Source organism: Lolium rigidum, unplaced genomic scaffold (assembly GCF_022539505.1).
Source record: "Lolium rigidum isolate FL_2022 unplaced genomic scaffold, APGP_CSIRO_Lrig_0.1 contig_35232_1, whole genome shotgun sequence".
In the NCBI taxonomy this organism is placed as follows: Eukaryota; Viridiplantae; Streptophyta; class Magnoliopsida; order Poales; family Poaceae; genus Lolium; species Lolium rigidum.
In genome coordinates, this window is record NW_025900310.1 from 48,081 (window position 1) to 75,582 (window position 27,502).

The 27,502-nt window shown below is 44.6% G+C and overlaps 1 long non-coding RNA gene across 4 annotated transcripts; it reads right to left on the bottom strand.

Moving 5' to 3' along the window:
• Positions 1–10,806: 10,806 nt before the first annotated feature.
• On the bottom strand, positions 10,807–15,588 carry LOC124681186. Of its 4 annotated transcripts, none has more exons than XR_006995754.1 (5): positions 15,112–15,588; positions 14,645–14,732; positions 11,236–11,415; positions 11,017–11,142; positions 10,807–10,919 (listed from the first exon to the last, which is right to left on the bottom strand). It is a non-coding gene; the product is annotated as an uncharacterized LOC124681186 (long non-coding RNA). The 4 variants fall into 4 exon arrangements; XR_006995752.1 differs by having other exon boundaries at positions 14,638–14,732; XR_006995755.1 differs by lacking the exon at positions 11,236–11,415.
• Between the last annotated feature and the right edge of the window lie 11,914 nt (positions 15,589–27,502).

A 27,502-nucleotide genomic window follows, 5' to 3' on the forward strand; every position in this document is an offset into this window, starting at 1 on the left:
CTTTGGCTTTGTCACCACATACCTCGCGGACTTGATGTTGATTCGATATGAAGACATCTTCGGGCTCTTGAACATGCAACGGCTCGGCCGAAACTTGGTCCGCCTCCTATCGCTCGGCATGGCGCACAATATCGCCATGGAGAACACAGCGCACATCGCTATCATGGACCCCTTCTACATGACTCCAGTTGTCGTCCGGAACGAACAAGCGTTTCTAGCGAAGTACATCAAGGATTTCTTGGTGTTAAACAAGGATAAGAAATGCTTTGTCATACCATATTTCCGCGAGTAAGTATTTGGTTACTAGAGTACCCTCTATTACTAGAGTATGATGGTTTATTTCCATTTTGCGCAGATTCAAGTACTGCACCCTCCTCCTCTTTTACCCGTATCATTCAGATGTCAGTTACCTCGACTCCGGGCTTGATCCGGACAAGGACTTCACCGACCTTAAGTCTACACTTGATAAAGCCCTCGGCGGCTTCATAGCCGAGGTTGGCATCGACAAAATCAGGCATGAGAAGAAAGTGAAAGGTTGCTATGTGTGCAACCACATAACCAAGTTCCCCTGCCTCAAGCAATCGGCGCATGACAATGGGATGGAGGCCTGGTTTGCCATCCTACAGATGAGGTCGATTGTAAGGTCTCAGAACGATCTCTTGTTGCCATCCGGTCTTCGGCGGATGTTCGTGAACATGGCGGACACCACCGATGAAAACGTGAGAGCCGAGTTTCGTGCCATCCGGCGGACCATTTGCACAATACTGCGGAGGGATGTCTCGCGGTAATGGTGGCTTGTTCCACTATGGTCCCGCACTTTCTAAGGCCGAGATAGAAGGCCGATTAGAAGATGGATGTGACGACAGAACATTCAACACGCTCGAGGGCATCCATCCCTTCCCGCCGAAGCCGACTTGACTCAAACACTTTTGTCCTTTGCAAATGTTAGTCATAAAATTACTTAAGTAATTTCCATGCTTTTTCTTTGCACTACTCTATGTTATATCTCTCTCTACTAATGTACTAACAACTTTCATTTCTTTTTTCTGTGTTTGCATAGATGACGTACTATGTCGTCTACCACGGCGGGGTTCTCGGAGTCTACGAGGACTGGGAAGAGCGTAGGAGGCGGGTCCACCGTTTCGGCGGCAACGGCTACAAGGGGTACACCACTTTGGAGGAGGCGGAAACTCGATACGCCAACTTTCGAGCGGGACGGAGGAGGGAGATGTGGAGGACCCCTTTCATCGTGATGATGCTTGCCGCCACCGTCTCTCTAGTTTATTATGTCATTGTTGTTTAGCTAGGTCATCGACACTTGGACTTATATGTATTTACGTAACATGTGCTACTTCGAGTCGTGATGGTTGAACCATATGGTCGACACTTGTGTTATTGATGCATGCATGCATGTTGTGGACATTTCGGGACTTTCTAATGATGTGTATTGCCAATGATGTTTATCTTGCATCCGATGTATATCTTGCTTGTCATTCTTGTACTTGCTCGTATATTCGTGTATATGCTATGAATTACGGTGTATATATTGTCTAATTCGAGTTTTATTTTTTTGCTCCTGTTCATATTACTGCTGGCGAAATGGGAAGGCGCCGGCGGTAAGGACTCGATGGTCTGTCGGTATTACCGCAGCGAAATGGGAAGCGCCGGCGGTAAGGACCTGATGCTCCTGTCGGTGTTATCGGCGGCGAAACGGGAAGCGCCGGCGGTAACATCCAAGCCCCGGCGAGATGCGAAGGCGCCGGCGGAAACGCTTACCCCCGGCGATTGTGTAAAACGCCGGCGGTAACGGCTACTTACCACCGGCGAATTGGAAGGCGCCGGCGATGAGGCATTACCACCGGCGAGGTGATCGCCGGCGAATGCGAAGGCGCCGGCGGTAAGCCATTTTAGGACGCCGGCGATAAGCCTTTCCCTAGTAGTGACTCTTGGGTCTTTCTCCTTAAGTCTAAGGACGAGACCCATAGAGAGTTCATCACCTTCGCCAAGAAAGCTCAACGTATGTATGAATCCGAGATCAAGGCAATTAGGACCGACAATGGCACCGAGTTCAAGAACTACACTATGCAAGAGTTTGTTGATGATGAGGGCATCAAGCATGAGTTTTCGGCGCCATACACTCCTCAACAAAACGGTGTTGTTGAAAGGAAGAACCGGACTATCATTGAGATGGCAAGAACCATGTTGAGTGAATTCAACTCACCCCACAACTTTTGGGGAGAAGCCATCTCTACGGCCGTCCACTACTCCAACCGGCTCTTCCTCCGTCCCTCCACAACAAAACCCCATACGAGCTCCTTACGGTAACAAGCCTAATGTCATGTATATTCGTGTCTTTGGATGCAAATGCCTTGTTAAGAACAACAAAGGAAAGCTCGGTAAATTTGAAACTAGAACCATAGAGGGTATATTTGTTGGATATGCGGAGAACTCTCACGCCTATAGATACTACAACCGGTCCTCCGGGACTATTGAAGTATCTTGTGACGTGGTGTTCTTGGAGGATAATGGCTCCCAAGTGGAGCAAGTTGTTCCATGTGTTGCGGGTAATGATGATGATCCATCTAGTGCCATCAAGCATATGGGCATTGGACACATCCGGCCCATGGAGGTTCATAATGATGATCAAGATGATGGAGTAGATGTTTCAAGCACGCCACAAGTGGAGCCTAGCTCAACTCAAGCCGAACCATCAAGTGCAACTCAAGAACCATCCTCTACTCAAGATGAGTCTCAATCCGAAGAACAAGAAGAAGATCCTCATTCCATGGAGCAAGATCATGATGACGATCAAGAAACATCCTCAACTCATGATCAAGCTCAAGTGGTCCCTCACGATCAAGTACTAGCAAGAGATGAATTCATTGATCATGAAGGAACCGTTCGGAAGATCAAGGCCGCTACAAGGGCAAGTGACATGAAAGTGGATCAAGTCCTTGGTAGCATCTCAAGAGGAGTGGTAACTCGTAGACACCATGCATTACTTATCACTTATTGTCAACATCATGCTTTTGTGTCTAGTTTTGAACCACTTAAGGTACATGAAGCCTTGGTCTATCCGGATTGGGTAATTGCCATGCAAGAAGAATTGGAGTGTTTCACTCGCAATGAAGTATGGTCTCTAGTTGAGAGACCTAAGGATCATCGCATCAATGTTATAGGGACCAAATGGGTATTCAAGAACAAGCAAGATGAGAATGGCATTGTCATACGAAACAAAGCAAGGTTAGTGGCGCAAGGGTTTGCCCAAATAGAAGGTATGGACTTTGAGGATACCTTTGCGCCGGTAGCCCGTCTTGAAGCTATTCGTCTTTTGCTTGCATTTGCATCTTTCCACAATTTCAAACTATTTCAAATGGATGTAAAAGTGCATTTTTGAATGGTCCTCTAAAAGAAACCGCATATGTGGCTCAACCCCGGGTTTCGAAGACCCATGCCGACCCAACCACGTGTATTTACTCCATAAGGCACTCTACGGTCTCAAGCAAGCTCCACGTGCTTGGTATGAGTTCCTTAGAGATTTCTTACTACATGATGGGTTTTGCATGGGTACGGTCGATTCCACCCTTTTCACCAAGCGGGTTAAAGGGGGTGGCTTATTTATATGTCAAATATATGTTGATGATATTATCTTTGGTGGAACTAACCCCAATCATAACAAAGCTTTTGAGCTATTGATGACTAGGAAATTTGAGATGTCCATGATGGGAGAGTTGAAGTTCTTCCTAGGCTTCCAAGTGAGGCAACTTGCAAAAGGCACCTTCATCTCTCAAGAAAAGTATGTGAAGGACATGCTCAAGAAATTCAACATGACCAATGCAAGCCCAATGAAGACACCCATGCCCGTAAAGGGGCAACTTGGTTCATGTGACGGTGAGAAGGATGTGGACATAAAGGTATACCGCTCCATGATAGGATCCTTGCTCTACCTTTGTGCCTCTAGGCCGGAGAATATGCTAAGTGTAGGGATGTGTGCTCGTTTTCAATCCGCTCCCAAGGAGAGCCATTTAATGGCGGTCAAACGGATTCTAAGATACCTTGTTCTCACTCCTACTCTCGGGATTTGGTATCCAAAGGGGTCAACCTTTGAACTCATTGGCTATTCGGATTCCGATTGGGCCGGTGATAAGGTTGACCGAAAGTCTACCTCCGGGGCTTGCCAATTTATTGGCCGGTCATTGGTGAGTTGGTCATCCAAGAAACAAAACTCCACCGCTTTATCCACCGCCGAAGCCGAATACATATCCGCGGCATCTTGTTGCACTCAATTGTTATGGATGAAGCAAACCTTGAAAGACTATGGTGTGTCTCTTGGTACGGTGCCTCTTCTTTGTGACAATGAAAGTGCAATTAAGATCGCCAATAACCCGGTTCAACATTGTCGCACCAAACATATTGACATTCGCCATCACTTCCTACGTGATCATGTTGCCAATAAGGATATTGATCTCACTCATGTGGGAACAACCTACCAATTGGCGGATATTTTCACTAAGCCTTTGGATGAAGCCCTCTTTGTTAACTTGAGAGGAGAACTTGGTATTCTTGATCCTAAAAATTTGGATTGATTAACTTCTTGCACTATATTCTTGCATTTATCCTGCTATCTAGCTTAGAGGCATAGCACATATGGGGATAGTCATCTTACCATGTCTTGGTATGATGCATACCTATGTGTGCAACATAAATAGACCCAATATCATTATATGGACCCAAGCATATCTCTTCGCGGTCACATGACATTTGTGCTTTCACATAGGGGGAGTAATTCCCCGCCCCTCATTGAGCCTTCATTACAAATGATTTGACTATATAAGGCCCAATGATCTTATTGCGAGCATCATCTCTAAAATGACTTATGATTCTTGATATATATACTTCGAATCATGCCCATTGTTGCTATTCACATCTTATTTGGATTTTCTCTCCAATGGGTATGCCTAGAGCACTTTGTGTTTCCAACCCCATGTCTATGCTCATCTCATCATCATCTATCTATCTATATGTACATGTCATCATTTGAGCACTCACACACATTTGCACAAAGCATAGGGGCAAAAACGAGGCAAAACTAGAAAATTACAGGTCGGCCGGTCCCCGGCCCGGTTGGACCGGGTCCACGACCGGATGGTCCGGTTGACCGGGCGACAGCGAGGTGCAGGCCGGGTCAGCCGGTCACTAGCCCGGTCTGACCGGACTCTTGACCGGTCGCGCAACCACCTATATATTGGGGAAGGGATACCCCTTGGGGTCATCTTCCCTATTGTTCCCCAACCTCCAACCTCCATGGCCGGCGCCCTGACCATCTCCACCACAACCTAGGTCCTTCCCACCACTAGTTCCTCCCCAAACTTCACCCAACCGTAGATCGGGGTCTCTCAAGCTTCTTCACCGAGGGATTTGGTCCTTCTCGAGTTCGTTTGGAAGATCTTGGGGATTTGGCCCTCAAGCCCTCTTCACGTTTTCTTCTTGCTCACTTGGGCAACAAGGACAATGTCATCGGGTAAATTTCCCTTCTATCCCCTCTCCTTCTTGATTTCCCTCTCCCATTGCCACATGTTGAGGAAAGTTGAGAAAACTTAGGGTTAGGGTTAGGGTTTGTAAAGTCCTCATGCCTTTAGAGTGTCTTACACCACAATGCACTTCTCCACTATATTGCTATAGTCTATATTCAAGTTTATGAGCTTTTGCATGGTTTTGTGGTAGAAAATCTGGGCACAACATCACAACTCGACAGACCCGTCACACGCCCGGTCGGCCGGCCTCTCAACCGGTCGGCCGGTGCATGGCCCGGTCGGCCGGCCGCTCAACCGGCCGGCCGGTGCATGGCCCGGTCAACCGGGACGCAAACCGGCCGATCCGGTCCGGTGCCCGGTTTGGCCGGCTCGTGCGCCGAGCTGCCTGGTTTTCGCACAACTTCATCACTACACTTGAATATATGCTATGCACTTTTGGCTTCTCTCTTACTGATGACATGTACGCTTACCCCACTGCTATCCTTGCTCTATTTTTCTCATTCACAGGTAGTTGGAGTGGTGAGACACGTGGCAATGCTTCTAAGAGAGGAAGGACTGATCCTCCTCGCCGTTCTAGTAGCCGCGTTCCCCCTCAAGCTCGGCGAGGTACCGGCGGCTCGGTTGGGGGTAGAACCAAGTCCGTTGCTACCAAGCACAAGGATAAGCATGTTGCCCACGAGGATGATGAGGTAGTGCCAACCATCAATGTTGGGGCCGCAAACCGTCTTGAGTGGCGAGGAATGGAGGACAGGTGAATCCGTATCGCTTTGAGAAGCCAACTTACACTCGTACGGACAAGGCCTTCTCGGACCAACACACGAGCGAGCCCTGCGGGAGGGTTTCTATGATTCTCATGAGTATATGAAGCATGGTAATATTGTATCACCCAAGGCCATCAATTCTGACGAGCTTGCCTTGCATGAAGCCACAAAGTACCGTTTTGTGGTTCAAACCTTGAAGAGTCTGGGATTGTATGACCTCGTCACGCCTCAAGCCCGATGATACACAAGATGCTCCTACCTTTTGTCCCCTCCTTGTCCGCCGCTTCACCGCACCGTCTTCTTCCATGATGATGAGGACCGCACCCTCACCTGGATGACCGGCAAGACGAAGTACTCATGCTCCTACTCTCAATTCCGTGCAGCCATGGGGTGTGGTGATGACGAGTAATCCGAGGTACGGGATTCATTCACGGTCCGGGCTTACTAGGGGTGACATCTCTTTTCGCTATCCTGCGAACCCTTCGCCTGGACCTCCCACTATCTCCGGGATGTACTACTCCTATCCGGTACTTGCCAAGTCTGTTCAGTGAGAACCTCATCGGCAAGTCCGGCGACCACGGTGAAGTCCGGAACTATCACCTCAACTTGATGTACTATTGTCATCCCGACAGGGTAAGGAAGATTGATGGTCGTGATCTTATCTACTGTGAACTGAGGAGAGCAATTATGGACCGCATGACTCCCAACTATGCCCAGTATGTTCAGCGGCTCATCAACTACATTGTTCCCGCTCCTCGGAACGCTATTGGTGAAAGTGTCATCATGGAACCATTCAGGTTCCCCATTAAGGAGGTCACTCGTCCAGACGTTCCCTCCATGATGCCCACCACTGAGCGCCGTTCCAAGGCACACCATGATCATGATGCTAGCTCCAATCACTCTCGGCGTTCCCAGCATGGGGCCGCTCGATTCTTCACATGCATGTTCCAAATGTGCAAGAACAACAATGATGTTGCACATCAGACCCTTTCTATGACCCGGGAGACACGGAGGCGCCGGAATGAATTCATGGCCTCAAGGAACCACCCCGTTCCTCCTCCCGGAGCCGAGATGGAGCCTGTGGTAGCTCCTCGGTGGGAGATGCCTCTTCTTACCGATGAGATGCTCCGGAACTTCGACTTCTCCGTGTACGCTCATGGTGCTCTTCCTACTAGGACTGCTCGTGCTCCCACTCCTACCGATGATGCCGATGATGATGCGGTGATGATGATGCGGTGATGATGATGCGGATGATGATCATGCACGCGAGAGCTCCTCCTCGCTTGGGTTTGGTCACTACCGATGGGTGCGATAGCATCTCTCCTCTTTTCTTCGCCTTTTTGGTGTTCCGATGCCAAAGGGGAGAAGAGAGTAGAGTCTAGGACCACGGGGTTCTTTGAGTGCCACAAGCCATGGGAGTTCCCTTATTTGGATTTTATATGGCTTGTGCTTGTTTACTTTGAGTTTTTCAAGAACCATTTGCTATTTCCAATAATTCATGTATGGATGTGTATGGACGACTATTATGTGTGCTACTCTATGTTAGGATGATTATGTGTGCTATGCTTATATATCTTGATATGCACATCTCCATACCATGCTTGTTTCCTAAAGATATTGGGGAGCTTCTCATGTTTCACAAATGGTGCACTTTGCATTCAAACGCAAATTCTCCAAGTGCACACATTATGGGGGAGCTTTCGTAATATCTTATATGGAATCAAGGTTTAGAGCTTATCATAATATCTATTTGTGACTCTAGCTCGGTTTGTCATCGTATACCAAAAAGGAGGAGATTGTAAGGGTATTTCACCCTTATCCATTATTTTGGTAACGATGACACCGTGCTAAAGTATTTGGCCTAATGTGGTTACAAGGATAATCTCAGGTATTAGGCAATGAGGCGTAAATGGTGTATCAAAGGAACAAGAAGGCTAAAGGAGACCCCCCATTTCAACAACAATCAAAAAGGAGTTACATGAGAAATCCGGTCACCAGCCCGGTCCAACTGGGCCAGCCACCGGCCGATCCCGGCGTGCTTGGCCGGTCAACCGGCCGGAACCGGGCTCCAAAGGAGAAGCCGACAGATCCGGTTTGCGCCGGTCAACCGGGCTCTCGACCGGCGGGTCCGGCTCCCCGTCCGGTCGGCCGGTCGGCAGCCGGGCAACAACCGGCCACCAACCGGAGAAGCGCCGGGACGACGCAAACCGGCCCCGGTCAACGATCCGGCTCGATCGGCCTCACGACCGAGGCTGTCCGGTCAGTGGCCTGGCTCGACCGGCCTCACGACCGGGTTGTCCGGTCCGTGGCCGGTCAACCGGGTTTGTCGAGGAAAATGCTGAGGTGGCAAGTGGCAACGACCGATTTTGAAGAACACTATAAATACTCCTTCTTCTACCTTGGAAGGGTTAGGCAACATACTACAAGTCTGTTCTTGAGCTCTCTCTCTCTTACTCCATTGCTAGAAACACCAAAAGCCTCGGATCTCCCTCCTCCTCCACCCAAACTCAAATCTCTCCGGGAATCATTAGAGGAGGACCCGATCTACCGTTCTACCAAGCCAAATCTCATTCCCCTTGTATTCATTGAGAAGCTTGCTTCCTAGGGTTCCTTGGAAACCCTAGGTGGGCAAGAGGAGTCCGAAAGCATCCGGCCGTGGATTTGCTCCGGGCAAGATTGTGAAGGTTTGGAGGCTACCTCAAAGTCTACCACAAGTGAGTGAGCTATTCCTTCGTGGGATAGGCTCCGGAGAATAGGGTGAGCCTTCGTGGCGCGGGAATCCTTCGTGGGACCTCCACTCCTCCAAACGTGACGTACCTTGTTGCAAAGCAAGGGAACACGGGAATACATCCTCGTCTCCGTGTGCTATCGGTTATCTCTAACCGAACTCCTTACTTGTGATGTAATCGCCTGTGAGAGCCTTCGTGCTTGAGTTAGTTGTATCCTCATATAGGTTGCTTCACCTAGTTTGCATTAGGCTCACCTTTATATTCCGCAAAGCCTAATATTGCAAAGGAAGAATTAAAATCTGTAGAAACCTATTCACCCCCCTCTAGGTTTACCATCTCTATACTTTCATAGATGATACATATATTTTTAGCATACTCAATATAAACATTACCATGTGCTTAATACAAAAATTAGTTGGTAGAAAAGGACACTTATCAGAAAAAAAGTTAATACTAAATGTTTCAAGGACCAGCAAAAATCAACAAATCATGGATATAATAAAATTTCTGTGAAATAAATAAAATAAAAAACACCCGGCCACGCTCCCAATTCCCCATCCCTTTCCCTCAAAAAAAAAATCCCCCATCCCTAACCTCTTCCCCTCACTCACATCCCCCGCGCGCCTCCTTCCTCCCCTGTCTCCATTTCTCCACCTCCCCGGCTCGACCCCCGCGCGGCCGCGCGCCTCCTTCCTCCCCGGCAAGGCCCCCCCACCGCTCGCCCCGCCCGCCCAATTCGCGCGCCGCCGGAGCCCGGGCCGACGGAGACGGCCGACTCCCTGCCGCCGGCCGCCGCGCCGCCGATGAGATTGGCCGCCGCTGCGATGCCATGCAACCACCGACGGCCGCTGTGACCACCGGTAGGCCACCCCGACCCCTCCTCCCGGAATCCATTTCAGTTTCTGCTCCTTAGCCTCACGTTTAATTTTAGGTTCTGTTCCTCGTGCGCACAGCGTCGTCGCTGGACTGCTTGAGCTCGTGCAGGTCCCAAATCCTGGAAGCGGGGCGGCGGAGGTGGGAGGCCCTACGAACGCAGTGCTCCTCTGCAAGGATGCATATAATTAGAGCATCCCCCTCCCCTCTCGCCGGCGTCGGGACCGGCCCCCATGGTTCCCTCCGTCGGCGCTAGCACCGGCCTCCCCATCGTTCCCCTCCGACACCGTCATCCTCCTCCCGACTCCCTAGGAACAAGTGACGCCGGCGAGGACGCTCCGCTCGTGCGGATTGGCCGTGTCACAAGCCTCCTCGAGCGGCCCAAGTGCGGCATGCTCGTGTCGAAGCCCCTCTCCACCTCGCTCAGGACTGGTAATTTTTTGTACCCTATGTTCTACTTGATTTCTGATGTTGCTGTCAGTTAACAGCTGCCTCTGCTGCAATTCTTTGTTCAGTTTCAGCAGTTAGACCATAGCTCATTAGATGACACATTAAGAACTGGCAGTGGCACATCAGCTACATGTCATCTAGTCTCGAAGCATATGTAAAACGCTACATTTTGTTTATGTCAACAAGTAGATTAACCTCTAAACTACAGCACACACCTATTATATGACATATTGGTACAGCCATAAAAGTCTATGGACCTGAATTTGAATTTTCAAGTTTAGAGGCTGAAGCGACATATCTAGGAATTAAAAAACCTATGGTCTACTTCTGTCCTAATAGGTAGTACTACATATTATTATGAAAGGTTTTCATAAAAAATTGGTATGTGAAAACACTCTTCTATTTCCCATCTGATGCAAAAAGTGAGCTAGGAGGTGTACCCATCTCGTCCGTAGGCTGCTCTTAATACACTCTTCTATTTTCCATTTTTTGATGTTTAGGTCCTTCCATTTATCAGATCTTAGTTCCATGCACGTCGATGCATATGTGAAAACATTTTCCAGTCCTTGTAGCTGTTGCAAGGATAAATGACAAAGTATTAGCATCAGAAGTGAAGAATAACAGAAAATAGTGTTATGAAAAGATGGGGTAGTGGGACTAATTGCTAACCATAGCAGTGAGATCTTTGCGGTGCATTCCACTGCCTAGCGAGTCGAGCACCTGGATACATCTTAATCTGGCATTTACAACTGCTACGTACCAATGAATGTCATCAATGTTTATTGGAATGAATATCTGAATAAAATTGTTCTGTTAGTTTAGGTCCCATATAGAGAAATATTCATCCTCGGTTGAATTCATAGTAATATGTGGGAAACTGCTACTAACCATATCATGCTTCAAATAAGTTTTGACTCTTTTTAATACCCATGGTGGTGGGTCATCCCCTAGACAGCTACCAGTCTTTATCAACTTAGAGATGCATGCATTCTCTAAGAACACACTTCCACCTGACCTTACCTGTAGATGCTCTGTTCCACTTATGCAATGTATGTACGCGTTTATGATCTACAATATGAAGTGCATACATTGGTTATAGGAGATAATAGATACTCATATAAAAATTGCATCTTCTTGTCATAAAGCTATTATACCCTATATAAAAGTTGAACGATTTAGCGTCTCCTCGTGTGATCAGGGCACTGTAGATATGCAATTTCCAACCGGTAACTCCATTAGTTAAGCGACACGTAATCCCATTTTTTTTGTACCTTCCTAAGTTATTTTCGTTTGTTTTTCCTTTGGAGGATCGGGCAACCGGCTACCGGCTAAGTCTGTGACTCTTTGGGTTTCCTGCGGTCAAAGCGGTACGGTCAAAGTGGCGTGGCCCCACCACTGAACGATCTAGGGACTCCACCAGAATTATCTGTACAGCTCCATTACTCACAATCGCTGCAATCCATATCCTCCCGTGGAGGCGTCCGCCTCCTCCTCTCCCTCCTTGATCGACTAGGCGGGTGCAGAGAAACCCATCGAGCTGCCCTTCTCTCCCCTTGCAAGGCAGTCATCGAGCGCCCTTCTCCCCCTCACGAGACATCGGACCTTCCTCTCCGTCCCGAGTCAGCGGCCGGCATAGAGGTACGTCTCCTTCCCAAGGCGATTAATGGCGCGGAAGAGGACTCAGCGTCCTCCTCTCATGATGAAGCATCTATGGGAGGATCTGACTTGGCCGATGCTCCCTTCCGGATGCATCTACGGCCAGGTGTATCTGTAAGCCTTTATCTTGTGATCCCTTTGTCTCTCTCTGCAGTGGATGAGATCCATGGGCGGCTCTCGGGCAGTCCAGCTCAAGCCCTCTATCTTGTGATCCCTTTGTCCCTCTCTGCAGTGGATGAGATCCATGGGCGGCTCTCCGGCTCGGCGCAGCTCTTGCTAACCGTCGTGGCGCTGCTGTCTTTTTCTTCTTATAACTTTGTTTTGTGTTCTCACAATATCAGGTACATCAGCGCCCTCCCCTCCATCCTGAGGCAGGGATGCTATGGGACAATCGGCTGATGATCCCTTCCGGATGCATCTACGGGCAAGCACATCGTCCCTCTTACCGTTAGACCTATTCCTTTTCTTGGTTAGCGATTCCTCATTATATATGTATGATGTATTTTATACCCTATATGGAGTATTCATGTTGTTCTACAAGTTCCTGCTATCAAGAGAGAGGGAGCAGATGGTGATATCTAATATATCTGTCAAAATCTTCGAAACCATAAGAGAATAAAGATATTTTTTTAGTTCTCCACCTAATTCTGCATTCAAAAGATTTTAACCAATGCTATTTTAGTACGACCACTTTGGTGGCAACAGATTACGTACGTAATTTCAAGTCAAACAATTAATAAAGAGTAGTTTGTTGAGAAATGCTTATACACGAATTGACCTTACACCAAGTCTCTAAATCAGTTCCACGTCCTTCGTTTCGAACTGAGTTCCAAAGTTTTAGACATGATACCATGAGATTCTGAATACATTTTTTTAAAAGAATTATCTAAGAAACAGGGTTTAAATGAACAGCTAGATTGACCTTTTTCCTCAGCTTTCTACGGAAGCTAATTCTCTCGAGTATATATACAAATTCCCTTTTTATTGCCACAGACACTTATGAAGATATGTAGCCTTACTATGGTTTGATGCCGGTTAAGTAAGCAAAGGACGGTACAAATAGAATACAAATCCTTCATTGTCCTGTGTGCACACAAATATGATCAACTTTCAGTGATCTAACATGGGTCTTAGCTTTTTTTATTACAGCTTCCTTTTTGAACACAGGGAAATAAGATTAACATGCAAGCACAAATTAAGGTTTCAGATTTGAAGAGTCATGGTGTGATTTACTTCCACATTTGTTTCTCAGCACATTATAATCTTCTAATTTACTGAAGTTCATAGATATATCTGACACATATATGTGTCCTACCTCCTCATGCAAACTTTTGTTGTATTCTGTGGAGAAGATCATTTTTTAATCTCAAAGTAAAGCGCTTTCATAGTCAATTGTGTTTAAGCACCTATGGAATACTTGCAGTGGCATATTTTAAGCTGTTGGTCTGTTGAGCTGAGACGCTCGGCGAAATTTCCATTATGTTTGGTGCTGATTTTATATGAAACCACAACACAACCATGTAGCAATATCTTAGGGCATTACTGTAGTAATCTGAAGGTGTATGATCACTTTCTCTCTGTCATAGTCTTATTCCTATGGATGTTAGAATTTGGAGCAATGTGAAGGCGTGTGGTTAGTTGTCTACTTTCGTGTGTTTCCTCTTTTTCTTTCCTGAGTTTCTCAATGCCTGTGATCAAATTCGCACTATCCTATTCCTGTCTGAAGGTAAATACTAACTGTATTGTTACTTTAGGAAGCATGGTCTTAGTGATTCTACAGAAAGATCATGGCCTAAAACTTTTTTGTTTGACAAGTTGCAATGCATGGCCTCGAATCTTTTTTACTCACATCTGCTCCTCCCTCATGGGTGGAGCTCACCTCCGCGACACGCAGATTCGCCAAACCAAATAATGCCTTCCTTGGTGCCATAGCATGTCCAACAACGACAAGGCCCACAGATGAGGCCTACGTCGACGCCAGCAAAGCCTCTTCAGCCTCGAGAAGAAGGCGTGCAGGATGGCCGGCGTCTCCGGCATCAGCGCGGGTAAGAATCACCGTTGTTTATCTATCTCTTTCTTCCTCTCTCTCGCCCCATTCCCTCATGGCAGAGGATCGTGTGCAGGTTCGAGGTTCATTCTTTGCCGACAAAATCGGTGAGGGAAGGGCACCACCCGCTGCCGCTGTGTGTGATATCAACCAGCGAGATGAGATCACAATCGTATTTGCTGAGTGTTGAACTCAAGATGCATAAGATGAATCTTGGTCCTCCCAGCAAAGGTTACATACTTTATAAGTTGCTTTACTTAAGGGGCAAGACTATGTAGGGTAATTTATTTATTTTAATCTTGATGGAAATGCTACAACATCAAACATGCATTACTACTAACATTTTAGCTCAACGATAATACTTGCAACATTTTAGTTTGACTGACGAACTGTTACTCTATTTGGTTTAGAGTACATGCAATATTTGCTCTGTATTATCCTAAAATGCAGTGTTATCTACCATGAGCTCCTATATGCAATTATACCATCTAATTTCTATTTTTCCTTACATGACAGTTGGTTGTGAGGTCGATAATTAGGTGATAGAACTGATAACTTCCAAAGTGAAGGGTAAGGACATCACTAACCTCTTACCTGATGGTAGGGAGAAGTGCTTCAGCTCCAAGTGGTGGTGGTGTTACAGTTTCAGCTGCTGCTCCTGCCAGTGGTGGTGCTCCTACAGCTGAGTCCAAGAAAGAAGAGAAGGTCATTCAGAAGGAAGAGAGTGATGATGTTAGGACATTGTTCTCAGCTTTGCCACTTTTACCAACTTCCGTCATCTGCTATAATATAATATCATCAGAACTTGTGGACTTGAACATCGTAGCTTTGTGTATAGCATTTTTCTAGCATTTAGGACCATTTTCTTTGATACAATAGATCTTGATGTATACTTTAACTTTCAATTGGAAAACAGGAGATGCTGAGTTCATGTTCCTTATGGAAATGTGGATGAATAAAATTGGGTGAGTACATTCTGGACCAACCGATGACACATGAAGCACATAATAAAGTAGTTATAGCCGCCGTCCGAGAGAATTAAAAGTGCAAGGGTCGTATACCTGCAAGTCCAAGCCTTCTCTGCGGCTATTTGAGTACATCAGCTCCTCCTTCTGTGCGGCCACGGCGCCCACACAGTCTGCATCAGCTCCTCCCTTCTCCGTGACGGTCTTCTTCTGAAATGCGAGCCGTCGCCAAGGATGCCGCGGTGACGGATCGAGCTCCGGTTCATGCTCTGCTGCCCCGAAGGTTGTGGGCCCGCTTTCCTCCAAGGCGGTCACGGGACAGGCCCTCAGCTTCCGGCGCTTCACGACGCTGCTGATGTGCGGCTGCTTTCCTCTGAGCAACGGCTGCAGGGCATGCAGGGGCACACAGGATAAGGTTTGACCGCACGATACGAGTAAGGCAGAAGGGCATGGTGGTGGCAACAAATCTGCGTCGATTGGTAGCTCCGGCGACCGGAATCGTGGAGCAAGCTCGGCGGCACCTCACAGGAGAGCAAGGCGAAAGGGGAACTGGGGCTGATATCTTTTTTTTTGCGAACTGATGTAGGTGAGTAGGTAGGCCAGGAGCGATGATGATTTGGAAAAAAAAAATATAACCAGCAGCGTGTCTGTGTGTGACACTGTGAGCATGTGTGAAAAGTGAATAGGGCTCTCTCTATGTGCACGTTTGGTTTGTGTAATTAGGTGTATGTGTTTCAAACATTAAAAATCAAAATCATAATTCAAGATAAGATAAATCACTCTACAAAATAGAAATCCATTGTTAAATTTATTTCCAGTAATTCTTGAATTTTTGCTAACAAACCCAAAAAAAAGTTTCATGCCTACTAAATTTTGGAAAACCATTATTCGATCTATTTTTCTAATTAATGAATCTTTTTCTTGTGTGAAATGAATATTAATTCACTATTTCTGTTGTGGCTATCATATTTCCCAAAATAGTTTTTTTAAGATTTCCTCATAAATATATTGTTTCCCTTGCGTGAAAATAATGAGTTTCATAAGAAAAAATGAACATGTCTTACTGCCATGCATTTAACTGAATTATATTATTCACTTACATTATTAATGAATAGTTTAACAGTAAAAATTGATGTACTTCTTCCTTTTTTCATAGCCGTTGAACTTTTTTAGAATGTCCCTATCAACAAGCCCGAGCCCTAGGTTTCCTCCAACGATTCTGCAGGACTCACACTAGCTCTCGACTTTTCTTTGTCACTCTATGCACAGAGCACCAACTGTGTCATCGCCAAATCTGTTCTTGCTCTTCCAACACCTAAGAAGGAGACATTCATCATCCTCACCCTGCTATTTTCCTCGATTGTCACAATGATACTCTTCTAATCCGGCGGCATGCAAATTATCAAACATGCACTCAGAATCACACTAACGAACACTTGGCAAAAAAATACTACCACGGGCGCGGCGTGCCGCCGCGCCTATGCTTCCTAGTATATATATATACTTCATCGCCAACAAATTCTCCGAGAGTTAAAAGAGATAGTAATTGGGGCTTTTTTAGATATGCGTCTTCGATGCTGACTAAATTTCTTTTATCGCTTTTTTCGTTTCTGATCATTTCAATGACTGACCAATCATCGCCGGTGCAGGCATAATCTGTCATTATGGAAGTAATAGCATTTATTAGTTAATAATGATGAAGGAAATAAATGTAGCAAAAGCAGAGCATAGAAGGATTTGTTACATGCCTTCTGGAGCCACCACGTAGTCTTGTGCCCTCTTAGGCTTGTTATGCCGTCGCATAGGTATTTGTATCTGCGCGGGCATTGACAACTTGTCCCCTTCAGTTTCTGGTCCTTCCATGCTAGACGTTTGTGCTAATTCTGCGTTCTGAGCTACCAACATGTGTTCACTTGTTTGGTTGTAGGTGAAATCCTGAGAACAAGAATACAAAGAATTATCCCTATGCAGGATAGAATATATAATTAAAATTATAACAATTTGTGGGAGATAGTTGGAAAAGAAAACACGCCTTTTTCTCTACCTCATCTATGTCAGATATTCCACTTGATTCTTCATCGCTTATTATCTGAAACCCACAATAATAATATATGCACTACTTATAAAAAGATCAAATATTGTAAAGAAGAGTAAAAAAACGCCTTGGTGTGATATTATTATAGTAAAAATTACATATTGCTCTGTCCCGTCAGAATTTGAATAATAATGACATGTGAAAAGAAAACTTGCCTTTGTCGACTCAGGATGTGTATGCTCGGCTTTGGTTATCACCTCTTCAATCTGCATATTTTCGGTTTCATCCATAATGGCTTGTTCTGGTATTTCCTTTGTCACCTCAGGGTTAATAACCTCATCTTTGGTTATCACGTGTTCAATCTGCATATTTTCTGGATGCTCATCCATAGCTCCATTGTCGATGTTTTCCTGAAAACCCAAACTTATATCACTTGTGGAGATGAAACCGTGAATAGGGTGCAATCACAGAGATATATAATTACCTTGTTGATAGCATGGACAGTGGTATCGAATCTGGGAGGAGATTGATTCGCAGAGGCCACCGGGGATGGTGGCGCAGACATGGAGGACGATGGTGGTTCACCAAAAGTCACGATGGGCAGATGCGTGCATACAGTGGAGAGGCTTGCGGAGGAGGAAGCCGGGGACGTGGAGGAGATGTGGGATGCGGCAGGGAGATCGTGAGGGAGGATGGAGGAGAGGTGAAAGGGAAACCCTACGGTGAAAATAACCCTTATCAACAAATCACGGGAGGGGTTTTTATACCGTGATGAGGCAGAAAATCCGAAATATCAGCCGTATTAGAATTGGTGTCAAAACTACCCATGCTAACCTGCCGCATGAGATTTCTGCTATTAAGACACCGCATGCCAATCTCTGAAATTTTGGAATAGATGATTTGGCCGGCTAGCTAGCTTGCCGTGTTTGTCTTTTTTCTTCCTCTCTCACGTAGCTAGCTTTCCTTGTTTGTATTTACAGAGAGAGAGATTTGTGGGATCTGTTTGGAGATAATCATGGAAGTATCAGATTGGTTGGGAGAGGATCTAGACTTTCCTAAACATCCACTACTACTACTTAATAATATTCTGCTATTTTGATTTCTTTCCACAGAAAGGCCAATTCTGGACGGGGATTGCAATCAACCATCCATGTTGCTTTGCTGGAATTCCATGTATGGCTTGGTGGATTAATTCCATGTAAGTTCAGTTTTTTAGTTTTACATGAACATGTAATATTCTTGCCCTGCATCTTTCAGTATGAGTTAGATCTTGTGGTATCAAGTTAGTAGTGTTATACCTTAAGCACCAAAGCTTTTGTGGCCCAGAATTGTCAAAATGCATGAGAGTTCATACTTTCATAAGACGGCGACAAAGACGAAGCACATGTTCTGAAATAAATCAAAATAGCAGAATGCATGTGGCTAACATTAATGTCCAATGATAATATCAGAACATGCTGCTGCATACAACCACCACACTCAGCAAAGATCGAAAAAATTATGCTTTGATTGAACAAAAAAAATTACAAGGATGCCCAGATCCTATAAATCAGCTTGCCAAGCGTTAATCTCGAATCTTCTCTGAAACAACCACATCGGAGAGGAAAGAACTCTACAGTTGTTCTAAGCTTGCAATGTTTGCATAAATGTAGGCATGTGTTTTCTACCCGTGTTCTGGTGCCCATCATGTTTGGCAAGAGCATGACCTGCTTGCACATGAACAAGTTGGAGGGGATTAGTTGACTATAAGCACAATATACACAGAGAAACACCAAAGGATCAATTTATGTGTGCCGCTTGAGGTTTATTAATAATTGTATCGCTATCATCTGTTAACACAATATTTTTAGTTTTACTGCAGTAGAATAAGTATTGACTTAGCGTCCAATACCACGACAGGTTTAAAAAAGCTCACCAAGACACCATGTTCAAAGATTATCATCATTAAGACCTGCAATCAGATTTTCTTTTGTTAGCATCAAAAGTAGCTACATAGGTACAACAACATAAATTCAAAAGCACCAGAGAAGAACGCACATTGGCTCACCCCTCCAAAACATCTGTATAGACAATGTTTTTGGTGCTTTTCCCGGATTTATCAATGTCCTTGTTCGGCTTGGCCAAAATTCGTGTAGTTTTTCTGGACACTCCCATTGACAATGCAACATATAGCTGGCCATGTGAGAATACAGGCTCGGGAAGGTAAATACCAACGTTTGGTATGGTCCGGCCCCGTGCTTTGTTAATGGTCATTGCAAAACTCGGTCGGATGGGAAAACTGTTTTCTCTTAAGTTTGAAGGGTAGTGAGATGTCCTCTGAGGGCGACATAGGGATCCTAGGTATGAACACCCTCTTTCCAGCATGCTGACCACCAACAATCTCCGCATCGATTGCATTATCCTGAAAGGATCTCATCATGAGTCGTGTTCCATTGCATAGCCCATTATGCGGGTCTAGGTTCCATAGCAGAATGACCGGGCAATTGACCTTTACCTTCAAGGTATGGGGGGGCAAGCCATTTGGTGTTATCGAGTTTAGAAAGTCAATTGTGTAATTATTCTGCAAGTCATCTTCGATTGAGTCGAAGCTATGGTATACCTTTTCCTCGCCTGGAAACCTGGAGATCATTTTGTCATTGAGGTCATCCACATGCTCGTTCTTGGTTGAAAGAATTGCACGTGTGCTCATGTACTCTCTTGACGTAGCATTGGCATGTAGTGATGGGAAGACATCTTCGATGAGTTTATTAATTGCTTTCCCATCCTCGGTATAGCTGATCACAATGTCGTCTAGGAGACGCACATAGTCGTCGCCAATAGTCTCTTCTGTTCCATTGCCGATCCTTAGGAGGTATTCAGAGAACCAAGGGTCAGCTTGTGCACGCATATTGCGCGTGAGGCGAATCTTACAAATATTCTCCCATATATAGGATCTTAGCAGTGTAGCATCAGTGATCTGAGCTCTTGTCCCTCGTGTCACAACAGGAAGGACCTGTCGGAAATCCCCACCAAAGACGACAACCTTCCCCCCAAACGGCAAAGGACATCCCATTATATCCTGAAGTGATCTATCAAGCGTCTCAACTGCTTGACGCTTTGTCATAGCGACTTCGTCCCAAATTATCAAGGACGCTTGTTTAAGCAGCTCCGTTGTACCACTCTGCTTTGTGAAACCACACATGCTGTAGTCAGTGAGCTTGATTGGAATTTTAAACCTGGAGTGTGCAGTCCGACCGCCAGGCATTATTGACGCTGCAATACCTGATGTAGCGGTTGCGATTGCTATTAGGCCCATGTGACGCACCTTCGCAAGCAATGCCTTGTATAAATACGTCTTTCCTGTGCCTCCTGGACCATCAACAAAAAATGTCTGACTTTTTTGGTTCGTCACATGATCCATTATGTCATTGAAACCAGCTAGCTGCTCACTGTTCAAACAGTCAATTAGATCTAGATGTTCTTGGTCCGCCATGACTTTTCTTTCCTCGTATACCTCTCTATAATCAGCCTCATAAGAGCCATCTGTCTCAACCAGATCTGGAACTCCGTAGCTTCTAATATCATTACCCATAGATTGCACCAGATCCCTGATATCTCTGAGGACCATCTGCTCAAGTGCCGCCTCATTAGGTTGATCGCGGCGATAGTCCTCAGACATCGATGGTAGATGTTTATCCCACAATTTTCTGATTTCTCCAGTATAGTTGCGAACAACCGCCTAAGAGCATAAGGCATCTGAAATGTGGCTGCCTCCGTCATGCAGTCATCAATGGATTTGTCATGCTCAATGAGGCCTAATTGCTCACATGCCTCTCTGTAGGAACCACATAGCCGGCCATTCACAGTTTTTAAGTCATCAAAGGAAGTGGCACCTCGGACATGACTTAGGAGCACCCGCAAGTAGTACCTCTCTCCTTCAGCCGGGTGTGCATACACCAATCGTCCGATCTGTGATCTCTTATTTTTTCTCTTCTGCCACTTCTTATCTCCGCAATCCACCTATAGTGTTCTGGAAACTCTCTATACAACCATTTCCGCGCCTCTGCATATTTATGGTTCATATCAAAGTACTCGGTAAGCATGGATTTAGAAGATGATGGTTTAGCAACAACATCTTCCAGATTATCACACGCTTTCCAGGCAACAGAATGCATGTTGGGCAGATGAAGCTGGAGCTGCAGAACAGAAGGACTAACACCAAACATGTGAAAACAGAAAATCATGTAAATAGCCTCTGGAGGAGATACATAGCGTGCATCCCTGTACTGGCGAATTTCATTGATGATTCCCCCGTCATTGATGACCTCCTTCTCGAATGCAAATGATGCTTTATCATGCCCTTTGTAGATGTACTTGAACAAATACTTGACTGCCTTGATGCTCGAGCATGCTTCAACATTAATGTGGCAGTTGTATCGCATGAGAAGGAATGGGTTGTATGGGACCACCCATCTATTGTCCAATTCAGCTCCTCTTATCTTAACTACACACCCATCCTTCCTTCTTCTATAGATGGGGTATGAATCCTTTCTGCTGTGTCTGGCTGCAAAACTGTCGAGGGTAATGGAAGCGACATTGTCCATCAATCATGCAAGGACAGTTTTTCTTCAACACACCACAGGGTCCATGCAACATGTGTTTGACGACCAGATCATGTAGAACAGGAAACTTCTCTTTGTTAGGTATCTCTGCAGATATCACCCGATCATAGTCATCTGGGGTCTTTAACTTGCTATCTGATTTCGGATATGCTCATGCGGGAGACCTCTTTTTTGAAACTCGGTCACATGTACATAAGCTGCAACTGCTCCAAAGTGCTTGCCCTTCGTCAATAAGTTCATCATGTCTCGCTGCTTAGCCTTGTAAACTCTTGCAACCAGGTTTGGACGATCTTGTGGCAGCTGCCCAGGTAATAGCTTCTCTGTTATTTCCTCCCAGTATGGGTTGCAAGTCATTGTGATAAAATAATCAGGTTTGACCCAATGTTGGACTATAGCCATAGCATCAAGGAATCTTCTTTGCATGTCTCTGTCACCGCCTGGAAAAGTTTGCGGGAGAACGATTCTCTTGCCAATCCGATCACCACGTGCCTCGCCAGCATCAATGGTGTCAACCAGACCCTATAGAATAGAAGAAAATCAGAAGATAGAACAGTTCATGCATATTCGTGAAACATTAATAATATCAATTACCTGGTATAGATCAGCTCGTATAGTCTTTTGATTGCTTGGCTTTGAGTACCAGTCAAGCCTCATAGTTTCTATGTTGATGTACATATCAACAGCCCACTGTTGGAAGAGGCGGCCGCCGAACAAGATGATGTTAAAGAGCCCCTTCTGTATCTGTAACTTGAAGCACTAGTACTCCCTGGCGCTAACAAATCTAGTGGACTGCGCTAGGTCGATAGCATCCTGATATGGGTTACCATCGACGTCATCTACATGCTCAAGTGGTTTAAAAACACAGTTAGTTTGGTTTATGTTTGTCAAATAAATAAAATAAATTTATCAATTATGATCATGCCTGCTGTAGCATGTTCTTCATCGCCTTCTTCGTCACCCGCAGGTAAATCATTACGATGGTCTTCATCTTGGTCAGGCATATCGTTACAGTGGACTTCATCTCGTCGAGTTAAATCACCGTCCTGGTCATCATCTACACTAGGTAAATGATTGTTTTCTATGTCATGTTGTGTAGACATACCATCTGGACCTGAAATAATGTGACTCTGTAATTATAATGTGATAAATGCGGAAAAACATATTTGTTCATAGAATTCTACGCAAATAATAATAAATAAAAGCTGGGACATCATACACACCTGCCTGTAAATCAGAATTGCCCGCTAAAACTTGAGGTAGCTCGGCATATGGCATCTTACGATTCCATCCAATCTCCCCACCCGGAAAAAATAATGGATATGCCAAGGGATCATAGCAGCCATAGTACGCTCTAATATACAGGGGATCACCTCCTTTTCCATGCACGACAACACTCCTATCGAAGCAGTTCATCGGGTCATTTCCTTCAACCCATATTGCAGCCACTTCCGAAGCTGTCGGTGCATTGTATCGGCGTTGATCCAAAGTTATATTTGTGTTTAGCTCAATCCTATACTCATCTAGATTTGAATATGACCCGACAGTCTTGAAAATCTGCACATATGGATTGTGCTCGAGTATTCTCAGTATTTTCCGAATGAGATCTAGATTAAGATCCGGTGACCTCTGGACCCTATGAGACAATCATCGCTATCATAAATGTAAAGCTGCAAATGCCGTGGCCCATTATTGCCAGGTCAGATCATCCATTTTGTAGTACATAATTCCATGTGCCCGAAATGTATAGTTTCCGGTTCCTGCTGCAGTGCTAACTCGGCGATCTAGTGTAACTCCAAGACTCGTGAATGAGAAGTGCGAGTTGAAATATCTGATATTCTGTCTAAAATATTTAGCATCGTCATCTTCCTGACTTGTCCACAACCTTTTCAATTCATCAGGAACATCCGGAATAAACACATGGACTCTTCCTTTTCTACAGCAAAATGCAGGTCCCTCAAATTGGAACCTCACAGCACCACAGTGGTCGCAGTCTTTAACCTTTTTTAGAACATGGTGTTTCTTTGGTAGATTTTTATATATGATGCTATCAGCAATAGGATTTACTTGTGCTTCGTAGTTACTGTGTGGTTCTTGTCGATACGATTGATATTCAACACCTACAAATATTAATTCAATCCGTGCAATCCGCGTTGTTCCGACAAACTCAAACGGGTATTCAAATGGGGATGCAAACCCTGCATTCAACGAGGACATATTCAAATGGGGATGCAAAGTTCCCGTTGTTCCGACAAACTCAAACGGGTATGGATCTTGTCAATGCATTACAATCTTTAATAATTCAACGCACAGTTTAACATTTCAAACATGCAGTGCTCTATCAGGTTATTTGGTTTTCAATTTTATGCACTCTTGGTATGATGGAGTGCTCCATTTTCCAATACCTAAGGTAAGTATTTACAACATGCTAATTTGTATAAGTGATACTTTTGATTTTTTTTATAATAAGTTTGTATAACCCGTATGTAGGATGATATTGAAATGAGGAGGCAATTTTTGGTTCATATTTTGAAGTACGAGGGGAATGAGGCTCTAAACAATATCCCAGCCATGGAACGAAGCATTATAGACGACATACTTAGATGGACTTTTATGAAAGAAGCATAATAGACATTGTTGCTTGGTTCATATTTTCTAAGTATTTATGTAACTATTATAATACATTTATTTAATTATGCATTTTATGTAACTAGGTGTATGGATCATGTATTTCGAGACGCATTTTAAATTTTAATGTCATTATAAGTATGAAACGTGCGTTGCACGTGCACGCTTATTTGATTGCTCTTGAAGGCTTGACTTACAATTATTAATGGCACTTGGAGAAGCTAAAGAGTTCTGACCTTCAGTTAGATTAAAACAGAAGAAAGATTTAGTTTATGATTTTAGCCGGAGCCGAGAAATTAAAAATCAGTTATTCTTACTTTGATCGCAGTTTGATGGTGTAGACTGATTGTCGAGAACACGTGAAATTTTTAGACCTGCGCGGATGAATTGAAACATATATATAAGATCTAGTAGTAATAGTAAGCATATGAATAGGAAAGTTTTTAAAAAAATAATATTTTCATTTATACCTTGTGTTGAATCAGAAGGTCTGTTGAGTACATTTGTTATGTCGCTTAAAGAAGCCCGAGCCATTAGTCCTGTCATATTAAGGTCATGAACAATGTTACATGATATACAGTAGATGCAGCAAGCATATGGATAGTAAAGCTGTTTAAAAATGTTGTTGTCGTCTATACCTTTTGTTGTTTCAGAAGCGCGGTTGAGTATGGTTCTTGTATCGCCTAAAGCAGGCCGAACCATAACTCCTGTCAAAATAAGTTCATGATCAATTAACTACGAACCACACAGTAACTACACTGGATTAGCTAGGTACAGGCGTTCATCTCGGGCCTTATATGGAGAAACTGGTGCTTTTCATAGCCTTTATTTTTGATAATCTCAATAGGGCATCAACACACACGATAAGAATTGTATGCTGATCCTTGCATATGTGTACTGGGTTGCCATTATTCAACTCTCCGTATTGGATGAACATATACTGTTTATAAATATATCAAGAGTTTAAGCTATGAAGTTACATTTTCTTTCTGATTGTATTGCTACAGTTTGTGCTTGGCTAATAAAAGGCATTGACAGGTGGGTGTGCCTGTTTACCGACAAGGAACAGAGGCCAACCTGCACAAATAACCAAGAATGCAGTGGAAGAGGAAAATAAATAATATTGATGTGAATGTAGTGGATACTGCTGGAAGATTGCAGGTCAGCCTTGTCTTTGTTTCCTTCCAAATGACATCCTAAAATTCGAAAAGGGGATCCATTTTACAGTTGTTCTCATTGTTTTCTTTCCTTATTCTTGAGCTCCAGTACTTCTAATGTGTTGCTCTCACTTCAGTACCACTTCAGTATACATATAACTTCTGTCAGATATATTTGAAAGATTTTACTAGAATGAGCCATTAGTCTTGTCAGATATATTGGAAAGATTTTACTGGAAAGATTTTGTATGTGATGTCAATTATTTCATTCTGGTCTCATACCATATGTGTTGTTTATTTCAGAATATACGCATTGGAAGCCAGAAATCAACAAAAAGAGGCAGATTATGAAATACCTTCGGTTAAAGTGCTCAAATGTGATTGTCTATTTGCAGCACGCCGAGGATTGGTATCTCCAGGATCTATTAACCAGATTGGATATGTAATATAGATGAGGAAAATGAGGTTGTATTAGGCCTAAGAATTGTATTGATTAGTACGAAACCTGAATTTTTGTTTTGCATCTTCTGGGTGCGGTCGTGGTCTGGACCTGGCGATGCAGGGTTGTCGCGGCAGGGATGCGATGATGTGTGGCCTGTTGAGGCTGGTGTGGTCAACGATGTCCAGCAGGATGCCGAGGATTGGAGGCTGGCGTGGTTGACGATTTCCGGCAGGACGGTAGGGCGTGTCGTCGGCCGTCGGGGTATGAGGATCTGGGGCAGACAGAGGCGTGGGAGGATGGCCTGGTGTAGTCTAATTGAGGTAGGAGATTATGCGTAAGTTAAGTTTATTCCGGAATTTGTGGCTGATTTTTTGTCTTACGGGTGGGAAATCTGATTGAGGTAGGATATTATGTGTAAGTTAAGTTTGTTCCGGAATTTGTGGCTGATTTTTTGTCTTACGGGTGGGAAAGTAAGGGTGTGACGGGGTGGGGAGATGAAACAAATCTGGAGTGTTAAATTGATCCGAACGGATGGCTGAGATGTAGTTTTCCAACGGCACTTTGTTCCTTTATAAGTAGTAGAGATGAGAGTTGGTCGTTTGACACTCAACGCACTTTGGTGGTCGTCATTGGGAGGATCATGTCCGTCCAATCAATCTCATGGCCTCCTCTTTGTCCGATCTAAATTCACATCGAGTTGCCTCTGTCACCGCATAACAATTATGGTATATCATCAATCACGTTATCAATTAATTTGGAAACAATCTCAAAGGAATGTCAATTTATTACTAGGAAACAATCTCACCGCATGCAAAGTTAAATGTGCCCAATTAATTAGGGGCCCACATCTATCTACGATGGCCGCATGCAATAGGAAAGGGAGAAATTGTTTGCAATTAATTAGGGATCCATTTCTATCAACGATGACCGCATGCAACAGGAAAGGGAGATTTTTTTTGCAATTAATTAGGAATCCATTTCTATCTACGATGGCTGCATGCAATAGTAAAGGGTGATTTTTTTTGTCTCTGACTCTCCATCTCGTTCCATAAAATATCCTAGGAAAGAGAGGAGCAGAGGCACGGTCGCCCAAGTTTTTCTCGCCTTTAATCTCGCTGCAACACATAGATGGACCTACTCACCTGGGCGCTCGTCAATGCCGTCAGCGACTGTGTGGGTCCACAACACCGATTAGTTCGGGACGGACGACATGAGGAGAGTTGTCGTCGATTCGCTCCTCTCTGTGCTCGGCGACGAGTGGAGGTGTATTGGGTTGTCTCCTACAAAGACAAGGCCACACTCCATGACAGCGGCCCCGATTGGTTATTCGGTAACTTGTAATCGCTCCTCGCACCTTGCATGCTTGCCATTATTTGTGAAATAGGTTCCTCGTATTATACGAGTATATCTAGGACTTGTGGGCGTTTCGCAATGAATTGGATCCTCATGAAAAATAGTGTGCTTTTTTGCTGGGAAGAAAATGTGCATCTTAAAGCAATTGTAATATCAACCAACTGGAATTCTGTTGTGGGAAAAATGTTCTACATAGTCCCTACGAGGATCTTGTTTTTTTTTAGAACCTATGAGGATCTTGTTTTGTTGTACGAAGACGCCTTAAAGGATCTAT